A 21,682-nucleotide genomic window follows, 5' to 3' on the forward strand; every position below is an offset into this window, starting at 1 on the left:
ATTTTTTGGATGCCGGTGAACCTTTGCCAGCAAATTTTCGCGAATTTATTCGGTGGTGTCGAATCGCGCAAATTCGCGCCTGGCGAATAAATTTGCCCATCACTACCTACAACTAGATGAGCAATGACACACAAAATATAATGCTTGTTCATTTATTCATTGAGTAAAATAATCCAAAGGAGTTTCTCTCCGATAAGATCAATTTTCTAGATATTTCTTTTATGGCAAGAGAACATAGCATTTTTTCTACTTTGTATAGAAAAAATGCTCAGGCAATAATATTCTATCCGCTAAATCATCTCATCCACCTTATATAATTAGGAACCAGTTGGGCAATTTTTACGGCTTAGGAAAATATGTTCTGAAGATTTTGTTAGTAAATCAATTGAAATAAGAGACCACTTGCTTTCCAGGGGATACCCTTTGTCCGATCTAGTTGAGGCTTTTAAGAGAGCTATGAAAACATCTATAACAAATTTATTCAAAAGACATAAGGTCCATGAGATGAATCAGACTAGTTCCTGCTCTGGTACTTTTTTTTAATGCCCCTGTTGCAGGGACTGGGATAGATCAAATTAATTCCCTTTCGGTGTTTCCTCTAATGTTTGATATGTTCCTGCTATAAGGACTGCAGGCCCAGTGTTTGAATCTAAGGCTTAGGACCTAGGGTTTTCCAGATAAGGAATTGTTCTGTAATTTGGATCTCCATACTTTAAAGAAGAACTAAACCCACCTAGGAACAACAGCCCCCCTTAACTGCCTTCTACTAACCCCAACTGCACATGTTCATGCAAGCTTAGTGTCTGTGAAGAGACTCAACGAGGATGCAAATGGGCAGAGGATGGTGGTAGGATACTCCACCTCTGCTCTGTATTTAAGGTCAAGTTTCAAAATAGGGGCACCTTTCCGTCTAATACACTTTGCGGGGAGAGAGAGGTGGGGGGGGGGAAATGGAAGGCAGTTAAGAGGGACTTTTGTTCCAAGGTGCTCCTCGGAACAAGACCTAGCAGGCTATTTATTTAATTACAGATTAGGCATGATAATTGTGATAATCGGGTGGGAGGGCATTTGGAGATTGGTTGATCACAGTAGAGAAGATTAGTCACTTGGCGACCACCCTAAAACTTATTTCAGGTATCTAAAGCTTTGACATGCAGCCTGGGCTCAATTCTATAATCCTCAGATCAAACCACTTTGGAAATCACCTTACAACTAAAAAAAGGTCCCTAACCCACTTTCCATTATTTACCGTAGATCTTAAGATCTACATTATGCTTGCACTTTGAAAACCACCTTACTACTGCAAAAGGATCCTAACCTACTTCCACTATTTATATATATATATATATATATATATATATATATATATATATATATATATATATACCAATATCTTTATCAACTGTAGATCTTAAGATCTACATTATGATTGTAAAGGCATTAATAAAATGTGCCATTGCAACCCAGCAGGGCCTTCTACAACTTCACTGCCCCCACCATGAAGAACCACCTACACTGCTTTAAATTAAAGTTCTGTTCCTCTAGTCTAAATAGATGGGCCTCTTGTGGGAAAAAAACATAGTAAGTTATGTTGAAAAAAGACACACGTCCATCAAGTTCAACCTTTGAACTCTATTTTAACCTGCCTAACTGCTAGTTGATCCAGAGGAAGACAAAAAACCCCATCTGAAGCCTCTCCAATTTGCCTCATAGGGGGAAAAAAATCTTTCCTGACTCCAAAATGGACCAGTCCTTGGATCAACTTGTACTATCTTCCATAACCCTGTATTCCCTCACTTGATAAAAAGTCATCCAACCCCGTCTTAAAGCTATCTAATGTATCAGCCTGTACAACTGATTCAGGGAGAGAATTCCACATCTTCACAGCTCTTACTGTAAAAAAACCCTATCTTCACAGCTCTTACTGTAAAAAAAACCTTTTCTTCTAATTGGAATGGATGACCTTGTATCAGCTGGAAAGACCTACTGGCACCTATTCTCCAGCGCGACCATCCCCAATTTCCTCATAGCTAAGGTTTTTCATACCTTTTAACCAGCTTAGTTGCCCTTCTCTGGACCCTCTCTAATTCAATAATGTCCTGTTTAAGCACTGGAGACCAAAACTGTACAGTATATTCTAGATGGGGCCTTACCAGTGCTCTATAAAGTGAAAGAATGACCCCCTCCTCCCATGAATCTATGCCCCTTTTAATACAGCTCAAGACCTTATTTGCCCTTGATGCTGCTGACTGGAATTGATTGCTACAGCCAAGTTTATTATCTACAAGGACTCCAAGGTCATTTTCCATAATGGATTTGCCTAGTGCAGTCCCGTTAAGGGTATAAGTAGCTTGGATATTTTTACATCCCAGGTGCACGACTTTCCATTTATCAACATTGAATCTCATTTGCCACTTTGCTGCCCAGATTGCCAGTTGGTCAAGATCCTGTTGCAAGGATGCCACATCCTGGATGGAATTAATTGGGCTGGATAGTTTTGTGCAAATACGGATACATTACTTACAATACCCTTCCTAAGTCATTAACGAACAAGTTTAATAAAAGTGGACCAAATACAGAGCCCTGAAGGACCCCACTAAGAACCTTACAAGCAGAGAATGTACCATAAACAACCACCCTTTGTACCAGATCCTGTAGCCAGTTTCCTATCCATGTGCAAACAACTTCATTAAGCCCAAAAGACCTTAGGTTAGAAAGCAGTCATTTGTGGGGCACGGTATCAAACGCTTTGGCAAAAAAAATTTTGAATGTGATCCCTTAACAAGCTTTCAAATAATTTGCCCACCACAGATGTCAAACTTACTGGCCTATAATTGCTAGGCTGAGATCGTAATCCCTTTTTAAATATTGGAATGACATCAGCTTTTCTCCAATCCATAGGTACCATACCAGATAAAAGCGATTCTGAGAAAATCAAAAATAGGAGCTGGTCTAAAATTGAACAAAGCTCTATTAGAATGCCTAGGTGTATGCCATCAGGCCCTGGAGCCTTGTTTACATTACTTTTTATTAAAAGTTTTATGAATCATATCCTGAGTCAGCCACTAACTAGAACTCACACTCCTCTATTGTATACAATGAAGAAAAGAACCAAGTGCATAGCGTCCGCCGCTATGCCCTATTCATTTCCTTACTTTGCCTTTGGATTCTGGATCTTCTTTCCCTTGTAGTTTTTAAATGCCTTTCTCTTCTATATTAAGTCACATAGGGTGATTCTTAGTGCTTCTACATTTGCTCCTTAAGGGAATAAATTGAGAATAGTAATGATTTAATATCATTTTAAATGACAACCTTTTCTGTTCTGTCTTTTTACCTGAAAATATAATGCCCAAATCAATGTTCTGAAGGGCAGCCCTCAAAGCACTAAAATTAGCTTTTCTGAAATTCATGGTTTTTGTTGCCCCAGTGTATATTTGTTTTTTTGCACCAGACATTAAATGATAAAACATTGTGGTCATTATTACCCTGGGGTTCAATGACTTGCACATTTGCTATAAGTTCTGGGTCATTTGAGATCATGGGATCCAGAATAGCATTTTTTCAATAACCTGTGCCATAAATTTGTCATGTAAGTTTATATACTTGTTGCCATTAACTGATCTGGCAGTACTGTTGCTCCAGTCAATATCTGGGTAATTAAAATCCCCCATTATCATTACTTTACCCAAACTAGCAGCCTTTTCTATTTGCATCACTTACATTAGGGGGTCTATAACATACCCCTACAATTAATTTGCTAGACTCTTACAATTGGTGAAGAACTCCACTCATAAGACTTCTGTCCCCTCATTTTCGAACATCATCTCCTCCTTTATATAAGCTTTTAAATACTGCCTAACAAGCAGACATACCCTCCTCCTTTTCTATTGCCTCTGTCCCTCCGAAACAAAGTATAGTCACTGATATTAACTGCCCAGTCATGCGACTCATTCAGCCATGTTTCGGCCACACCAATCACATCATATTTTACCTCTAGCACCAGCAGCTCCAGCTCTCCCAGGGCCGGAACTAGGGGTAGGCAGAGTAGGCACATGCCTAGGGCGCAAAGCTGAGGGGGCGCCAGGCACGTACCTGCTCTGTCGCCTACCCCGTGTCCGGTCCCGTCTCTCCCCAACTGCCCCTGTTGTCTTCCGTGTAAATGCGATTCTGCGCATGCGCGCACACATTTCGTGCTTGGGCGCTGGAGCACAGTCGAGCGCGCACAGAGCCTGTGCTGTGGCCTGCCAGGCTGCCTAGGGCGCCTGGCCGAGTTGGCCCGGCTCTGAGCTCTCCCATTATACCAGGCAGACTCCTTGCATTTGCAAACATACATTTAATACTGGTACCATATTGAACATATGACATGTGGTCCTCCCTATCCTTAAAGGACATGTAAAGCCTACATTTTATTACCATGTATATAAGTTGGGCATCTCTTCCAAGCCACATCACTGCATATACCCCCTCCATTTGCCAGCGCCATCACATTTTCCTAAAACAAATTGCAGCTTTCACGCAGCGGTCATTTTCCCTCTGACACATCATTAGTAACACTGACATCTGCAAACAGGACACGTATGCTTTAAAGTTCATGCAATGCAGAATGCAGGTTACATAGCACAACATCCTTTGATAAAAAAGTTCAGCTGGGGTTGAGCACTGTAATGGTTACTCTGAGCTCAGGAGAGGTGGTTAGGAGAAAAAAACCCCATGATAAAACAGCTAGAGCAGAGTTTATATGGGAATTAGCAATCCCATCTCTTCATTGGCTGTTAGACTGGATGGTGTCTTTAGTGATGTAAGGTGAGAAGAACTGAGCATGCTCATAAGTCAACAGTCAAAGCAAATTCCTGAGGGAGGGGCAGAGTGGGTTAGAGTAGTAGAAGGAATTCTTAAGTGCTTAATGGGATGCTGCAGCCTTACTGTTAAATCTTTTAACAACCAGAGTGGCAGTTATCTAAAGATTTAAAAGAGGCTGTTCGCTGATTAATATTTTGTGGAGGGTGTTTACATGTCCTTTAACAGTACCCCCAACTAAATCTTCACCTCCATTTTCCCTTCCTTTGCCCACTGTTATCTAACCAGTCTTCCGCTGAATCTTTTACTGAACCCTCCCCCCCACGCCTAGTTTCAAATCTCCTCCAACCCTTTAGCCATCTTCTCTCCCAAAACAGCTGCAACATCATCATTGAGGTGCAGCCCATCCCTAGCAAAGAGCCTGTAGCTGATTGAGAAATCAGCCCAGTTCTCCAAAAACCCTTCTTCCTACACTAATCTCTCAACCATGCATTAATCTCCCTAAACTCCTGCTGCCTTCTTAGCATTGTTTATCACACTGGTAATATCTCTGATAAAATTACTTTGGAAGCCCTTGCCCTAAACTTTACTCCTAGTTTTTTAATATCATTCACCACCTCCACTAACTTTGTTATTGGTACCTATGTGTACCAACACCGCTAGGTCTTCCCCAGCCCCTCCCAATAATCTGTCCACTCATTCCACCCCATGCTGAACCCTAGCACCAGGCAAGCAGCAGACTGTTCGACACGAAGGGTCCTAACGACAGATTACCCTAGCCACCTTTCTAATATGTGAATCCCCCCATAACTAAAATGTCCAGAAAAAATTGTGTTTAGTGGGAGCACTTACCAGACGCTGGACTCAACGTGCTGCACACCGAGCCGCCATCCCATGTGGTCAAATAAATTCCAAGGAGAAGAAGAAAAAACAGCGGAGTACCGTGAAGTCCAGTAAAAGTATTAAAAAATTAAATTTTATTTACTGTACATATAAAAGCAGATTACAGCAGCAATAAACCCTGGCTGCCCGCTTAACGCGTTTCGTGGCGTCCTGCCACTTCATCAGAAGCTGACGGCAGCCAACCTTCAACTCCCTTAAAAACCCACATGTAGACACACCCAGAAAAACCATTAACCCCATATGGCTTAGATATGTTGTAAAACTTATTCACCCAGGAAACTAGGGAGTGGCAGTCCCATGTAGCATAGTGCAGACAAATCCAGAGTAATTAATACACTCCACCCATATTAGAGCCACTGCCTCCCAAGGTGCTCTGAGTGTCAGCCTGCTCCATGCCAGTTCAGAGCTTTATATACCTTTATATTACACATTCATTATATTATATATTAATGATATAGGAAATGTTGCTGATTAAATGACGCACTGAAGGACAATAGAAAGGATCCTTGATACATGTTAGGAGTTACACAGCTGTACAAATTGTATGCTATTTGTTTAATGCGTAAACAGTTGGGGCTGTAAAACATCAAAGCCACCTCTCCTGGAGGAGTGATTTTCCCAGGCCGAGGGTGGATAGGAGAGTCTAGATGTCTGGAATTAGTGGCAGAATTAGAGGTAGGAGTCCAGATAATATCCCTCTCTCTTGCTCTGCGCTTAAAACATCAGCATCAGAGCAGGTCAAAGGGGGGCAGCAGTGCTAGTGCAATGAGCACAATAGCAATCTTTGCACAAGCAAGAAATTCGGCCCTTACAGTTAAAAGAGGCACTTTTTTGCCTCCCTGGTAACTGGCCTCTTGCTGCCACCTGAGGCAAGGTTCTCACCTTGCCTCATGGCAGGATCGTCCCTGGAAGGGAAAGGAAGACAGTAGTAATGAGGGACAGTGGACAGTGCTGATTCGCTGTGCCTCTCTTTTTATTTAGTCCAATTGTATTGCAACCTATGCTATTTCTTGTTTATTGAACAAAGCAATCAATATAATTTTTTATATAAAATACTGTCAGCCTGAAGATTATCATAATACCCCTAGGCACACAAGTGAGTCGACACTTGTAGGCAGTAACCAGCCTATTCCTTGAGAAAGCGGATCGAAGTCCGTGAAAGAGCGAGGAGTCCCTGTATCTGTCTGAAGTCCCTCCGGAAATGAGTGTTAAACAAGAGAGCTCGAGATCCTGACCATAGAAAGATTATTTGCCGGCACAGGACTGATTCCGAGCACTGGACACACACAGAGTGGGACTGAGAAGGACACATACAGACAGATAAGAAATTTATATGCGATATTGAAATTTTTTATCTTGTGAGTGTAACTTTTTATGCAGGGATATGTTGAACCACAATTAAATACTGCACTTATAAAAGATCCTGTCTCTTTGCGCTTTTATTTCTTTTACTACATATTCTGATATATTGTACTATATCAAATGTTTTAGCGTGTAAGTTGATCACATCCACTGCCATTGAAAAGTATAGGTTCTTGCTCACTTCCTGTGAAGCATACACCTATGATAATATTCTTTGTAACTGTAAACCCAGTGCTAGGTAATTCCTTTAGTGCAAGGCTTTAATTCTCCTTTTACATTAAGACAAACTTCCCTTCCATTTTAACCCCACTGCCCCCCTAAAAAAAGGGTGGAACCAAATAAATTCATTGCCCAGTAACATGTTTCATCCCACCAGGTCTCAGTGATACCAATTATAACATAGTTTTCAGTACATGCAACTTCCTTTCTCCCATTTTACCTACATAACACATTGTATTTGCTTACAAACAGCATAGGTTACTACTTTTCCCTCTGGTTACACAATGGAGGCTTAGATCTAAGGTTATCTTTAGACAGTTTTCTTTGCAAAAGTGGGATCTCCTTAGATGATAAGCTATGTTCCCTCCTCACTCCTCCCCATGAGCCCTTTTTAATCCCACTGTCCTATCAACGCTAGCTTCCCCATAATACTGTAGCTCGCCCACACTCACCCCTTGCCTTGTTTAAATACTCCTCTAGTTGCTCAACCATTCTCTCTCCTCCAAGCCCTTCTTTCCTACAGCTAGACTGTCTTCCTAAGTGCCAAGTGGCACATGGCATAGGTAAAAATTGGAAGACCTTTCCTTAATTTTAGAGCCTAGATCCCTGAAATTACTCTTTAAAGGAACAGTTCAGTATAAAATTGGGTAAATAGATAGGCTGTGCCAAATAAAAAATGTTTCTAATATAATGTAATGTATAAAGCCTGGAGTGACTGAATGTCTAATATAGTAGCCAGAACACTACTGCCTGCTTTTTAGCTCTCTAACTCTAAGATAGTCAGCGACTCAAAAGGGGGGGGCCACACGGGACATAACTATTCAGTGAATTTACAATTAAACCTTTAGCATTCCACTCAGATCCAAAAGCAACAGGTATGACCCATGTGGCCCCCCTCAAGTCAGTGATTGGTTACTGCTTGGTAACCAGGGTAACCACTCAGTGGAAGCCAAGAGAGCTGAAAAGCAGGAAGTAGTGTTCTGGCTGTTATGTTAGACATCCAGTCACTTCAGCCTGTATACATTACATTTATGGCTATTTTACTAACATTTACTATTTTACTACATTTACTAACGATATTCTAAACATTATTTATTTTGCAGAGCCTATCTATTTACCCAGTTTTTATTTTTATACTGAACAATTCGGTTAAGGTCCTCCATCTCCCATTCATTTTATTATTAATACCAATATGTACTAAGACAGTTGGGTTATGCCCAGCCGCACACAATAATTTGTCTACAACAATTAACCACATGCCAAACCCTGGCACCACGGAGACAGCAAATTGTTTGGTTGTAGTGATCCAAGTGATAGATTACCCTATACACTTTTCCTTCTTTCTGCTCACTACTACTAGAGAGGCTGGTCTATCAGCTGTAAGAATGATTAGCCCCACCTAGAACCGCCATTGCAGAGTTCATAATCCTATCTTCTTCACATAATTAGGGATGTCGCGGACTGTTCGCCCGCGAACTAATTCGCGCGAACATCGACTGTTCGCGTCCGCCGAATGTTCGCGAACGTCGCGCGACGTTCGCCAATTTGGGTTCGCCTTAGCTGGCGCTTATTTTTGACCTCTCACCCCAGACCAGCAGATATATGGCAGCCAATCAGGAAGCTCTCCCTCCTGGACCACCCCCACACCCCCTGGACCACTCCCCTTCCATATATAAACTGAAGCCCTGCAGCGTTTTTTCATTCTGCCTGTGTGTGCTTGGAAGAGCTAGTGTAGGGAGAGAGCTGTTGAGTTATTTGAGGGACAGTTGATAGTAACTTTGCTGGCTAGTAATCTACTTGATACTGCTCTGTATTGTAGGGACAGAACTCTGCAGGGATTTGAGGGACATTTTAGGTTAGGTAGCTTTGCTGGCTAGTAATCTACCTTCTACTGCAGTGCTCTGTATGTAGCTGCTGTGGGCACTGCTTCTGATCTCTCATCTGCTGACTGCTGCCTGTAACCCAATAGTCCTTGTAAGGACTGCTTTTATTTTCTTTTTTGTTTTTTTTACTTTGCTACTGTAAGAGCCCAGTGCTATTAGTCTAGCTGTGTTGGGGAGTGGGACTGGTGTGCTGCTCCTCCTAGTAGTTCACCACTACCAGCACCAACCAGAGTCAAAATTGTTACAAAGTATCTTATTTGCACCTGTAAGCTGTTCTGAGCTCTCTGCCAAAAGCTAATTAAGTTAGAAACTGTTTTTTTTCTGGCTGTTCAGTTCAGAGAAAAGAGGGACTGGTGTGCTGCTCCTCCTAGTAGTTCACCACTACCAGCACCAACCAGAGTCAAAATTGTTACAAAGTATCTTATTTGCACCTGTTAGCTGTTCTGAGCTCTCTGCCAAAAGCTAATTAAGTTAGAAACTGTTTTTTTTTCTGGCTGTTCAGTTCAGAGAAAAGAGGGACTGGTGTGCTGCTCCTCCTAGTAGTTCACCACTACCAGCACCAACCAGAGTCAAAATTGTTACAAAGTATCTTATTTGCACTTGTTAGCTGTTCTGAGCTCTCTGCCAAAAGCTAATTAAGTTAGAAACTGTTTTTTTTCTGGCTGTTCAGTTCAGAGAAAAGAGGGACTGGTGTGCTGCTCCTCCTAGTAGTTCACCACCACCAGCACCAACCAGAGTCAAAATTGTTACAAAGTATCTTATTTGCACCTGTTAGCTGTTCTGAGCTCTCTGCCAAAAGCTAATTAAGTTAGAAACAGTTTTTTTTCTGGCTGTTCAGTGCAGAGAAAAGAGGGACTTTCCAGTACAAAAGAGGGACAGGGGGTTGAGTGGTCAAAAGAGGGACAGTTGGGAGGTATGCAAGTGCCACCTAGCTGTGTGAGCTTTTTCATATTCTGTCTAAATAACAATAATAATTCCGTGTCCGTAAACATCACCTGAGTGATGTTTTTACAGCAGCAATAATATATTCCGTATCCACTACTGTATACGTTGCCCTTGCAGGCATTGTTTGCCCAGTCTTTAACCAAGTGCCACCTAGCTGTGTGAGCTTTTTCACATTCCGTGTCCAGAAAAATCACCTGAGTGACGTAGTGTGATTTCTGCCCTTTACAGCACAAAACGCAGCGCTGTGTCAACAATATATTTTTCAGATACATTTTTGCCCTTGATCCCCCTCTGGCATGCCACTGTCCAGGTCGTTGCACCCTTTAAACAACTTTAAAATAATTTTTCTGGCCAGAAATGTCTTTTCTAGCTTTTAAAATTCGCCTTCCCATTGAAGTCTATGGGGTTCGCGACGTTCGCGAACCGTTCGCATTTTTGACGCAAGTGCGCGAATATGTTCGCGGACATTTTTTCTGCCGTTCGCTACATCCCTACACATAATCTTGCAAATCTGTTGGGATGCACAAACCCCAGAGCAGCCACCCTTTTCCATTCCCCAATACTAAGCTTTTTATGAGCTGTTATCCAGCTAACACTGAGGCGCTAAACCAAGATTGATAGAAGAAGGTATTGTGTCACCTTTTGCCATCTACCATATCATTTAAAAACAAACCAGATTAAGTTCCTTTATCGCTCCTATATGACCCCTGAGAGACTGAATAAACCCAACAAAGTATCATATGTAGATGCACTCAATGCAATGGGCACATGGTTGCGTGGTGCATGTGGACTTGCCCTAAACGCAGCAGTTACTGGACCCAAATCTTTACATTCAATTTTAAAGTTATGGTGCTCACTAACCCAGCACTACTGGGACTTGTCAGCAGACTGGTAACCTCTACAGAAAGTCCAATGAAAGGGCCAGCACCACATGGCTAGCAGGGGAGTAAACAACAAAATATAAAGTGCATATAGTGTAGTATGTTTTAAAATAATCAAGTCACCATGTGTGACAGATCAAATGTGTGCCTTAAAAAGTTTGGGTTAAGTTACCCTTTAAACCATTAAGAGAGGGGCTGTAGTGTGAGGATTTCAATCATGCAATATCCTATTTGCCCAAAGCAGACAGCACCAATTCCATCAGCCGAATTTCCTACTCACAAGATTATACATTTTCAGATTCGTATCAATAAATTAACTTGCTTCCAACATGGATCCTTAGCAGCAATTTATCAATAGATTAAAACAGAGGTGCATCACCCATAGCACAAAAAAACTTTTATTATTTAAAAATCTTAAAAGAAATGCACTTACACTGTGCTTTGCGGTTTTGATGTTCAGTCCATAAGAGATTGGGTAGCAGTGTCGGACTGGCCCACCGGGACACCGTGAAAAATCCCGGTGGGCCCCAGTCCTTGTGGGCCCCTACGACCAGATTCCCATCTATTTTTTGCCAGAGCTCCGTTTTTGCAATGGGCCCCGCAGCGCTGCCACTATCACCTGGGCTGGCTACCGAACTGCCTGTCAACGCTGCTGCCTGCAGCCTGACTGTGCTGTGCTCTGTGCAGGGTGGTTCTGCCGTGCGCTGCACTACTGCGCATGTTTCAGTGTGCGAATGCAATGCGCCTGATGATGACGTCACTGACCTGGCTGGCGTCCAATGCGTCCTTCTCGTGGGAGTAAGAAGAGAGTTGCGCGCGTGACGCGTCAGAGAGGGAGAGCCTGAGTTACTGCTGGACTGGTGCGGTGGATCCTCCTGGCTGGCTGAATTCACTTTGGCTGCCTGCTTGTGCCTGGGCTGGGCAAGTTAAAGTTGTGCTGACAACCTTAATCACCCTAGGGGGTTGGGGGGGCATGGACTGTGTAATAGGCAGCAGGCTGCCACTGCTCTGACAGCCATTGCCAAGTCATTGCTCAGCTATTCTGTTCCCCTGCTCCGCATTGATTGCAGGATAGGCGCCGTGCTAGGTGAGTTTCCCCTCTGTGGATTAACTATATATATATATATATATATGTATATAAATAATATATATTTTGGTAAGGTTATTTTATGTAAGGCCAACAAGATGTGAAGAGCCACATGAGATTTATATATATAACCTGTGCAGTGTAGGCACAAGTTCATGGCAAAGAGAGACCCACACTTGCTAGCAATTTCTCATAAACTGCCTATAAAAGGAAAGAATTGGTTAGGCTGCTTTTAAAGGGGCTGTTCACCTTTTCGTATGACGTAGATAGGGATATTCTGAGACAATTTGTAATTGGTTTTCATTTTTTATTAATTGTGGATTTTGAGTTATTTAGCTTTTTGTTTCAGCATCTCTTTAATTTGCATCTTAACCAATCTGGTAACTAGGGCCCAAATTCCCCTAGCAACCATGCATTGATTTGAATAAGAGGCTGGAATATGAATAGGGCTTGAAACACATGCAGAGACCCAGTGCTTTCCTATCCAGAGAAAGTCCAGTAACCTTCTTTGGATCTTAGCAATGAATTCTTGGGTTGGGCTAATACATATCAGCCGATACCAGAGTTGAGAGGCCACCAGGTGATTGATCACTAAAGCCCTCATAGAAAGTACTTTAGCAAAACACTTCCACTTTCCCAGGCGGGTTAGAACACGCTCCTCAAGTTCAATGAAATTCTGTGAGACAGGATGCTCCTCAGCAGATAGGTAGACCCCTAAATATTAAATGATGTTACTATCCCATGAGATATCACGAAAAGCAGGAGGCAGGAAATCTACCTATAGAGAACCCTCCAGAAGGCCTGAGCTCTTGGACCAGTTGATCCAGGCAGATGAGGCAGCAATGGACACCTCTTGACACTCTTGTGTCAAGATCAACTAGGTCCTGGGCATCATCAGCATAGGCTGAGAGAACCACCCTCATGTTAGGTTCTTTGAGCACCAGTCCAGTAAGCCTTTTCCTTAAGAGACACAGGAAGGGATCAATGGCCAGCATGTACAGTTGTCCCAACAAGCGGCATCCTTGCCGAACTCTTTGTCCAAAGGCCATAGGTGCAGAGACCAGCTGATTTTAACTAAACACATGCAGAGACATACATTGTTTTCAGGTAGTCAACAAACTGTGGGCCAAGGCTATAGGCCTGCAGAGTGACTATAAGATATTGGTGATCCACCCTGTGAAATGCCTTCTCTTGATCCAGAGAAAGAAAAGCAAGAGATATACAAGTTCTTCTCGCAAAATGTAGTAAGTCTCGGATCAGAAAAACATTATCAAAAATTGGCCAACCGAGGACTGTATAGGACTGGTTAGGATGATCACTTCTGCCAGCACAGATTTGAGCCTGAGTGAGATAGCTTTGCCAACGATCTTATAGTCTGTGCTGAGCAGTGAGACTGGTCTTAATAAGGTGGAGATCCCCCTTCTTAGGAAGTAGTGATAACAGTGCTAGACGACACGAAAGTGCCAATTCAGTGCCTCAATCTCTGCATCGTGCTGCCTGCTCACACTTTTGGTATACTCTTGACACAAGAGCTTTAGGTGAACCTTGCCTACATCCCACCACTAATTCAATGTGGCAAGTTCATCCTGAAAAGCCCTCCAGCCTCTCCATGTATCCCAAACTGACATTGTGAAACACTCATCTTCTAATAAACTGTTGTTAAAGTGCCAGTAAGCAGCTTTTGGCACAGATTGTGTGACTTTCATTCTCAGGGATACACAATTGTGGTCTGAGAATGGTGCCAATCTAATGGTACTCGACTGGGCTCGTGACATGAGATGGCTCGATATATATACTGTATATCCTATCAATCTGGAATTAAGAAACACCCTGACATAGGTGAAGGCATCCGTCTCTGGGTTCTGTTCTCTCCAGACATCAATCAAGGAGAAATGAGCAATCAGTTCTCACAAAACCGACTCTGACGAGTCCCCTTTTCTTGGGTACATTGCAGTTTTGAGCATCAAGGGTGTAATTAAAATCACCCCCTATAATCAAAGCTTCATCAGAGCCAATTGTTTCCATTTAGGCTGACATTTAGGCTCTCTGGTCTGGTAGTAGGGGCATACACATTTATTAGATTATATGTTCTACTTGTCTCCTGGACCCGAAGATGTAATAGACAGCCAGGGATGACAAGAATTGGCACTCAGCACCTCTGGCTGGAAGGATTCTGAGAAAAGGGTCACCACCCCAAATGATGTCCAAGTGAGGTGATTAAAAATGACCCTGCCCTTCCACTCCAGATGCCAGCTTGCTTCAAGCTCTGGAGTGGTATGGGTCTCTTGGAGGAAAATCCACAGAGTACCCTCCTTGACAAAGAAAGGGGAGTACCTGAAACATTCGGTAAGGGTTCTGACAGCCATTTGTATTAAGTGTGCTTATACCCAAGGTCATTACTGAGTGTTAGGAAGTGCTTTAGCCCTGATCAAGGTCTGATGAGACAAACATTTTTTAACATTCATTCATTATACAGAGATATTCCACTGTTCCATAGTTTTTGGCCTCTTTTATGACCTTAATGTATTGTCTCACAGAATTGACAACTAAAGGCAAATCATGCCACTTCTCCAGAGCCATATGCAGTTACTTTTCTAATTTAACACCAAGGGTGGTCTCAAGAAACTTTCTTCAGTAGGGATGATTGGGTTAGAAGGATTTGCCACTCCTATGTCAACCTCCTCTTCAATGTTCCCCATATCCATGAGCTTTTCCTGGCTATGGATTAATAATTTTCCCTCTCCACTAGAGCTTTGAGAATCTCTCCACAAGATGTTGCAGGAGACCCTGCAATGGCTCAGGTGTTCCCTCAACTTCACTTGAAACACATTTGGAAGTGTTTGACACAGGAGCAACAGAAATAATTAGCTCCCCAGCAACAGGGCGAGCTTTGGAGGCTCGATGGTTAGCCTCTGTCCTCTCCATTGCCTCCTGGATGGCAATAACAATGGGTTCAGTGGAAGACAAGGGAGGAGAGATCTTAGCATGAACAGTAGAGTTTGTCTGACTACCCTCCTCCATATTCACATCTCCTCCCTCACCATCCTCCCTAGCAGTCTCATCTGCAGGGTCCTGTATGAGGGTTAGCACAATATTCTCCCCCTCTTGGAGTGAAATACCCTGAGGAACTAAAAACTGATGTCTCATTAGGTTCCCTTTACACTCCAGGGGAAGATCTTCCAAAGATCTTCAGTGAAGAAGGAGGAGGAGGTTTGGATGTTGTAGAGGTGTGTTGTGTAACAACCACCTTAAGGTTCTTTAGTGAAGGAGATATCCCCTTTGAGGACCCTGCTGAAATAGTCCCAGCAGGATAAGATGTTTTATTTGAGACACTGGGGCAGGAACAGGGGCTGTGGTCTTAATATGCCCTTTAGGGCAACTCTGATGAGTGTGCCCTAGGTTCTAGAAAAGCAATCACCTCACTTCCTCTGTGCTATAAAAAAATTTACAGCATGCCTTCAAACGGAACCCCGAAAGACCCCTTAATAGTGTCTTGCCCCCGAAGTAAAAGTAGCTGCACCTGCCTTTTAAAGGAAAGGACATGCCTCAGTCTGCTCTCCTTACATCCCAGATGAATTTTAGACATATTTGATTTTAACTCCCAAGGGCTTGCAGGTGGGGTACAATAAGTGGTTTTGCAGGAAGGTGGGCACATTAGATGGCCACCCTTGTGCCCAATCCTTCTAGGGGTTCTACACGGACATAACTGCCTCACATCAACTGTGATACCCCTCTGCAGTTAGTGTACGTGCAAAGATTATGGCTTTCCCATACATCTTGCCACTACTGCAGCGGGGCCCACCATTTCAGCTGCAGCCTTTATATAAGTCTCTATTCCATGATCACTTGACATTAGGCATCTGACCCCATACTTCCTTGTAAGTTTCTCTACCCCAACAGTGGGACTTTTTGACATGGGCTCCTTGCCAAGCTACAGCTGGGTTTTTCAGGTGCTTTTGCTTTAAAACCGTGAGGTTTTTTTTTTTTTTTTATAACTTTCCTTTTTATTCCCTCCCATTATTTTACAAAACAACCCACAAAAAGAAAACTTAATACTGTTGATCAACAAAAAATGTAATTTTAAGTTGAGAAGCTCTGGCAGGGAGAGGGTTAATGTAAGTAGGTGCCTGGGAGCTGCACTGCTGCTGGAAAAGATTTTATACTTTTAAATCCTTCTCTCTTTAGTTTTCTCTCCTCACAAAACTGCAAAAGTATAAAATCAAAATACCCACTCGCAAAAAGTAAGAATTTTTGCAGAAAAATGCAAGTGAAACCGACACCCAGGTGCGGGGTAGGGGATCTAACAGTAAGTTTGTAGCCCAGAGCAAGTGAAGGGAACTGGGTTAGCAATCACTCACCTTCTGGGTCAAAAGAAAAATCTATTTTTAGTAAAGAAAATCGACTCAAAACTTCCCAAATTTCACACACCAAGTGGACAACACATTCACACACCAAGCGAAAACAAAAAAACCTTTGAGGCAATTTTTAGATATTTCACCAAAACTGACAATTTTGAGAAAGCCTTGCATCTTTGTAGTGTGTAGCAGCAAGGCATGGGTACCCTTTTTAGATTCAGTAGAATGTGTACATTCCAAAAAAATATATGGTTTTGGGGGTAAACCTATTTTTCTGTGTTTTTACCCCACAAAAACTGCAGTGAATGTGGTTTTAGTAGCTGAGGTAAAGTCCTGAACAATTTGGATGTGCTAACTTCATATTGGTGTCTCTAAATGCCAGATACTTTGGTAAACCTATGCAAATTGAACATCAAACTGTTCAGTGGATCCCTGGCAATCATTTTCAGGGTGCTTTTTCTTGGTACCTAATACAGTGTGTGATATGCAGAGCAGAAAAATAAAACCGTTGAAGTGATTTTTCAGAATTTTGATTTTTTTTTTTACAAAAACCGCTATGTTCAGACAAGCTTTGATGCTTAGAAGTTAGGAGTAGAGAGACATAGTTACCTATTTTGGAATCAGCAGAATGTGTACTTTTTAAAAATATATGTTTTCTGGGGTAAACCTACTGTTTCAGGATTTTTTTGCCTTGGAATCTAAAGTATGCCCTTTTCTGCCTTATTGCTTTCAAAATTCGGTAATATACTGCAGGGAGTTTTTGCTGTACAGAAGTCCTAAATCTCCCTAAAACTATACATATCTGGTATTGGCACATTCAAAAGACATAAGGCTTTCCAAATCAGATGGATTTTTATGTGCATATATTTGGTATTTAGCGCTAGAAATAGTTTTGCAGAGGTGGAAATACATGAAAACGTAGGCAGATTTAGAAAGCTCAGTTTCTCCCAAAAAAAAAAACAATTTGTAGTTTTCCTAGGTAAACTATAGGTTTTCCCTCAGAAAATGCCCCAAAATGTTTCACAAACGTCTGGCATTTCGCGTAACCAAAATGTGAAATTCTGCTGGCACTTAAAGGGTTAATACTATTATACATTGCATGGTGGGGAAGTGTTTAGCATTATATACAATAAATATATCCCCATCCTTAATATATTATATGGATATAGATTTTAAACAAGTTTAAGAAAATACATATATACTCAATTAAATCAATTACATGTAGAATAAAATACATATTAAATAAGACCATCAGATACAGAATGTAGATATTGTAGATCAAATAAGCTTACATATGTTACAGTGAGCACTAGGAGCACAAACCCCATTAGGAGATTAAATATTTATTTATTTTTACATTTTTAAATGAAAGATTTTCCTATAAGAACACCTGTTATTTTTACTGAGAGAAAGGATAAATGAGCATGTAGGTAATATAATAAAATAAAAGGGGATGAATAACAGTGTATTAAGACATTTTAAACAAGTACATGGTAAAAACCCGCAGGGGTTAAAATTTTGGGGTATATCCATAGTGACCCCAAATTGGAGGGGGGGGGATCTAATTAAATCCACCCTACAAGACGAGAGTCGCTGGATATTTAATATGTAGACTTTACACCAAAAGGTGTAAATATCGATATAAACTTAAGAGCGCTCATAAAGGAAACTTTTTCATTTAAAAAAACATAAATATTTAATCTCCTAATGGGGGTTGTACACACACATTTGATCTGTCACAAATGGTGATTTGGTTATTTTAAAACATACTACACTATATGCACTTTAGATTTTGTTGTTTACTCCCCCGCTAGAGGTGTTTTGTTGGACATTTTGTATTGGTACTTGAAGAGATTGTATCTGAACCGGCAGGAGGAAAAAGACTGAAGGTTTAGTAATCTAATCATTTTATGTTTGTAATCTATTTGTACTATGTTTTCAATAAAGGTGTAAAGAAATATTCAATGAAAATATTGTTTGCATTCAAGTCAAAAAGTTCTATTTCTGTATTATAGAAGAAAAATCCAGGGCTGACTGAAGGACAAGATGAAAGAGGCAGTCACTTTAGGCCCTATGTTTAAGAGGGCTCCAGCATGTCTGTATGTTTCCCCTCTTGCTATCTTGCTAAGTACTGTGCCTTCAAAAAAATAATGTCCCGGAGTAAGAAATGTGGGTAGTCTGAAGGACAGACAGATCTCTGCTCATGTACACAGTACTGTTTTCATACATCAGTGTACAAAGGAAGGAGTAATGTAAAAGGGTCGGGGGATAGATTTTAATTGCATGTGCACAGAAACCGCACATCAGCCATATTGATTCCATCATCCAAAGAAACATGACGGCACAGTTCAGAGACATGGGCAGCATACTTTAGGGGGCACATTTACTATTGGTCAAATATCGAGGGTTAATTAACCTAAGCCTGTCCGGCTATAAATAATACAAAGGTACTTCCCTTACTAACCAAGGACAAGGGTCTTGTGCCCCAATCCCTTACAAAGCAAAAATGCACAAAATAAGTTTTTACACACTTATATGGCAGTTAGAACACAGAACAGCAGCTCCTGCTTTCCCCAAGGTTCTCTCTCACTCATTGAAAAACCCAGCTCCTTTGTAGGTAGTCAACCCCTGTGCAGCTGCAGCCTAATCACCATGTAGCTACCTGTCTGGGAACCCAATTTACCTGGAGTGGCCTACTGGACTTGAGGATTCACCCACCTTGGTCCATTGATTCCAGGACTTTGTAAGCCAGCTTTTACTAAAGCTGAACAATTGTAAAATAAAACATTTTATTTTTCCCCATTGCAAAACTGATATTTGCTGCGGTTACCACACATATGACAGGAATCTAGGTGACACATACACTGCATCAACCTGTTTCCCAGTGCTTCTCTTATCTTCCCCTCCTCCCCTCCTGTTTCGACCTAGGGGAGGGAACACATGTAGCCCCTAGACAATGCACTCTTGAGAGGGCATCTGCATTTGCCAGTTGGGTTCCAGGTCTGTGCTCTACAGTAAACTTATAGTTTTGCAAAGTTTGAAACCACCTAGTGACACGTCTGTTCTTTTCTCTATTTTCACACATCCATTTTAGTGGAGCATGATCAGTGACAAGCTTGAATTTTCTGCCTAGGAGGTAATACCAAAGGGTTTATAATGCCCATTTGATTGCCAGGCCTTCTTTTTTTTCATGGCTATTAAGTTTTCTACTAAGATAGACAAACAGGATGTTCTTCACCATTCCTGTTCTCAGACAGTACAGCTCCAAGTCCAACATCCGATGCATCAGTTTGGACAACAAATTCATTTTCGAAATAAGACGTGATTAACACTGGCTGGGAACAGAGTGTCTTTTAGAAACTGGAAAGCTTTTTCTGCTTCTGGGTTCCACTTAGCCATAACAGACTGTTTCCCTTTGGTAAGGTCTGTTAAGGGAGTAGCTATGGTGGCAAATTGGGTATAAACCTCCTGTAGTAGCCAGTAATGCCTAGAAAGGTACGAACATTTTTCTTAGTGGCAGGCCATGGCCAGTTTTGAATGGCCTCTATTTTGTTAATGTGGGGTTTCACTAGCCCTCTTACAATTGTATAGCCCAAATATGTTGCCTCCTCAAGCCCTATAGAACATTTTTTTGCATTGGCAGTCAGACAAGCCTCCCGTAGAGAGTCTTAATCTGCCTGTACCCTAGGTAGATGTGATTCCCAGTCAGCACTATGAATGACAACATCATCTAGGTAGGCTGCAGCATACTTTCTATGAGGTCTTACGATTCCATACATCATACACTGGAACGTAGCTGGGCCCCCGTGTAACCCAAAGAGTATAACGGAATATTGGAAAAGACCATCTGGAGTAGAGAATGCAGTTTTCTTTCGCATACTCAGTCAGGGGTACTTGCCAGTATTCCCCAAGTCTTTCAACGAATTCATCAACCCGAGGCATTGGGTACGCATCAAACTTGGAAACAGAATTTTTCTAAAGTCATTACAAAAACGTAAGCTCCCATCTGGTTTTGGGATTAACACAATGGGGCTTGACCAGTCACTATGGGACTCTTCTATAACACCCAATTAAAGCATTTTCTGATCATCCTCTGAAATTGCTTTTCACCTGGCTGTATGTATGTATGGCATGTATGCAGATGACCACTACAGTATCTACCCAATATTTAACAGGATTTACAAAATTCGTTTTCACAAGGGTAACTGAACTGCCAGTCCAATAAAGCATTGGCAATTTTACCCTCCACATTAATCAAACACCTTTCTTTCACCGGCCCTGCCTTAGGTATAGATGTACATGTTATGTGTGCAAACAAAGATAAACTTCTGTTTACATATGCAGCATCACATTGCATGGGTTCCTCATTTAACCTTGTCCCTGCCAGCCACTTTGTCCTATATGCGAACATCTACTGCCAAGCAGTTTTTGGACATTTTGCACTCATTACATTTATTTAGGATTTTTGACAAGAAAACCTACATGAAATAAGGAAAATTATATATCGTTTTTTCCATAATGAATTGGGCTTGAATACTGAAACAATATTTTGTACTTTTTCTGGAGATAAAACAATAATTTTGAGAGAAATATGTAAAAAAAATGTGAAATAAAGAAGTATTTTTATTTTGTGTTTTATTTCAAAGAAGAGTTACATTGACTGACAAAAATTTGACTGTTTCTAAAAGCCCTGAGTATGCGGAATCCAACGATACCAAATATGTATTAGTACCCCACTTTTCTTGTCCAGCAGACACCCCAATAATAAAACAGCAATTTGTACAATTTTACATTGGAACACAATAGATAAGGGCATCTCTAGGTTAACATGGCATATCTAACAATATAAATGAAATACCCCCATAAGTTAGGTATTTTTAGAAACCACATATCTCTAGGTTTTTAGCTGTGGTGTAGTTTTTGCTATAAATGTAGCTGCCATCCTACAGATCACCCTGAAACGCAACATAATTTTTTGGAATTTAGTTTTTTATTTCTGAAACAACACCAAAGTCTCAAATTCAGAAAGGGATTTGTGAAAATACTCGAATTAAAATTTTTAAATGAACCTAAATATCAAAAAACAAGTTCTCCCGAAGAAAGAGATGCCCCGCATGTATGGGTGCACCTAAAGACACGGCCTCCAAACACCCCAAAACAGGGTCAATACACAAGAGCAATTTCAGCTGGAAAGTTTGGGGCCGCGCTCTAGGTGCACACCTTGCAGTTCTTCAGTCAAAACACCCCTTT

General features: G+C 41.4%; 1 protein-coding gene across 4 annotated transcripts in view; it reads right to left on the reverse strand.

Moving 5' to 3' along the window:
- LOC108709442 (metabotropic glutamate receptor 4) overlaps positions 1-21,682 on the reverse strand; it is a 257,543-nt gene that overhangs the window by 100,577 nt on the left and 135,284 nt on the right. The window lies entirely within an intron of this gene.

The sequence above is a fragment of the Xenopus laevis genome, chromosome 2S, assembly GCF_017654675.1.
Source record: "Xenopus laevis strain J_2021 chromosome 2S, Xenopus_laevis_v10.1, whole genome shotgun sequence".
Classification (NCBI taxonomy): Eukaryota; Metazoa; Chordata; class Amphibia; order Anura; family Pipidae; genus Xenopus; species Xenopus laevis.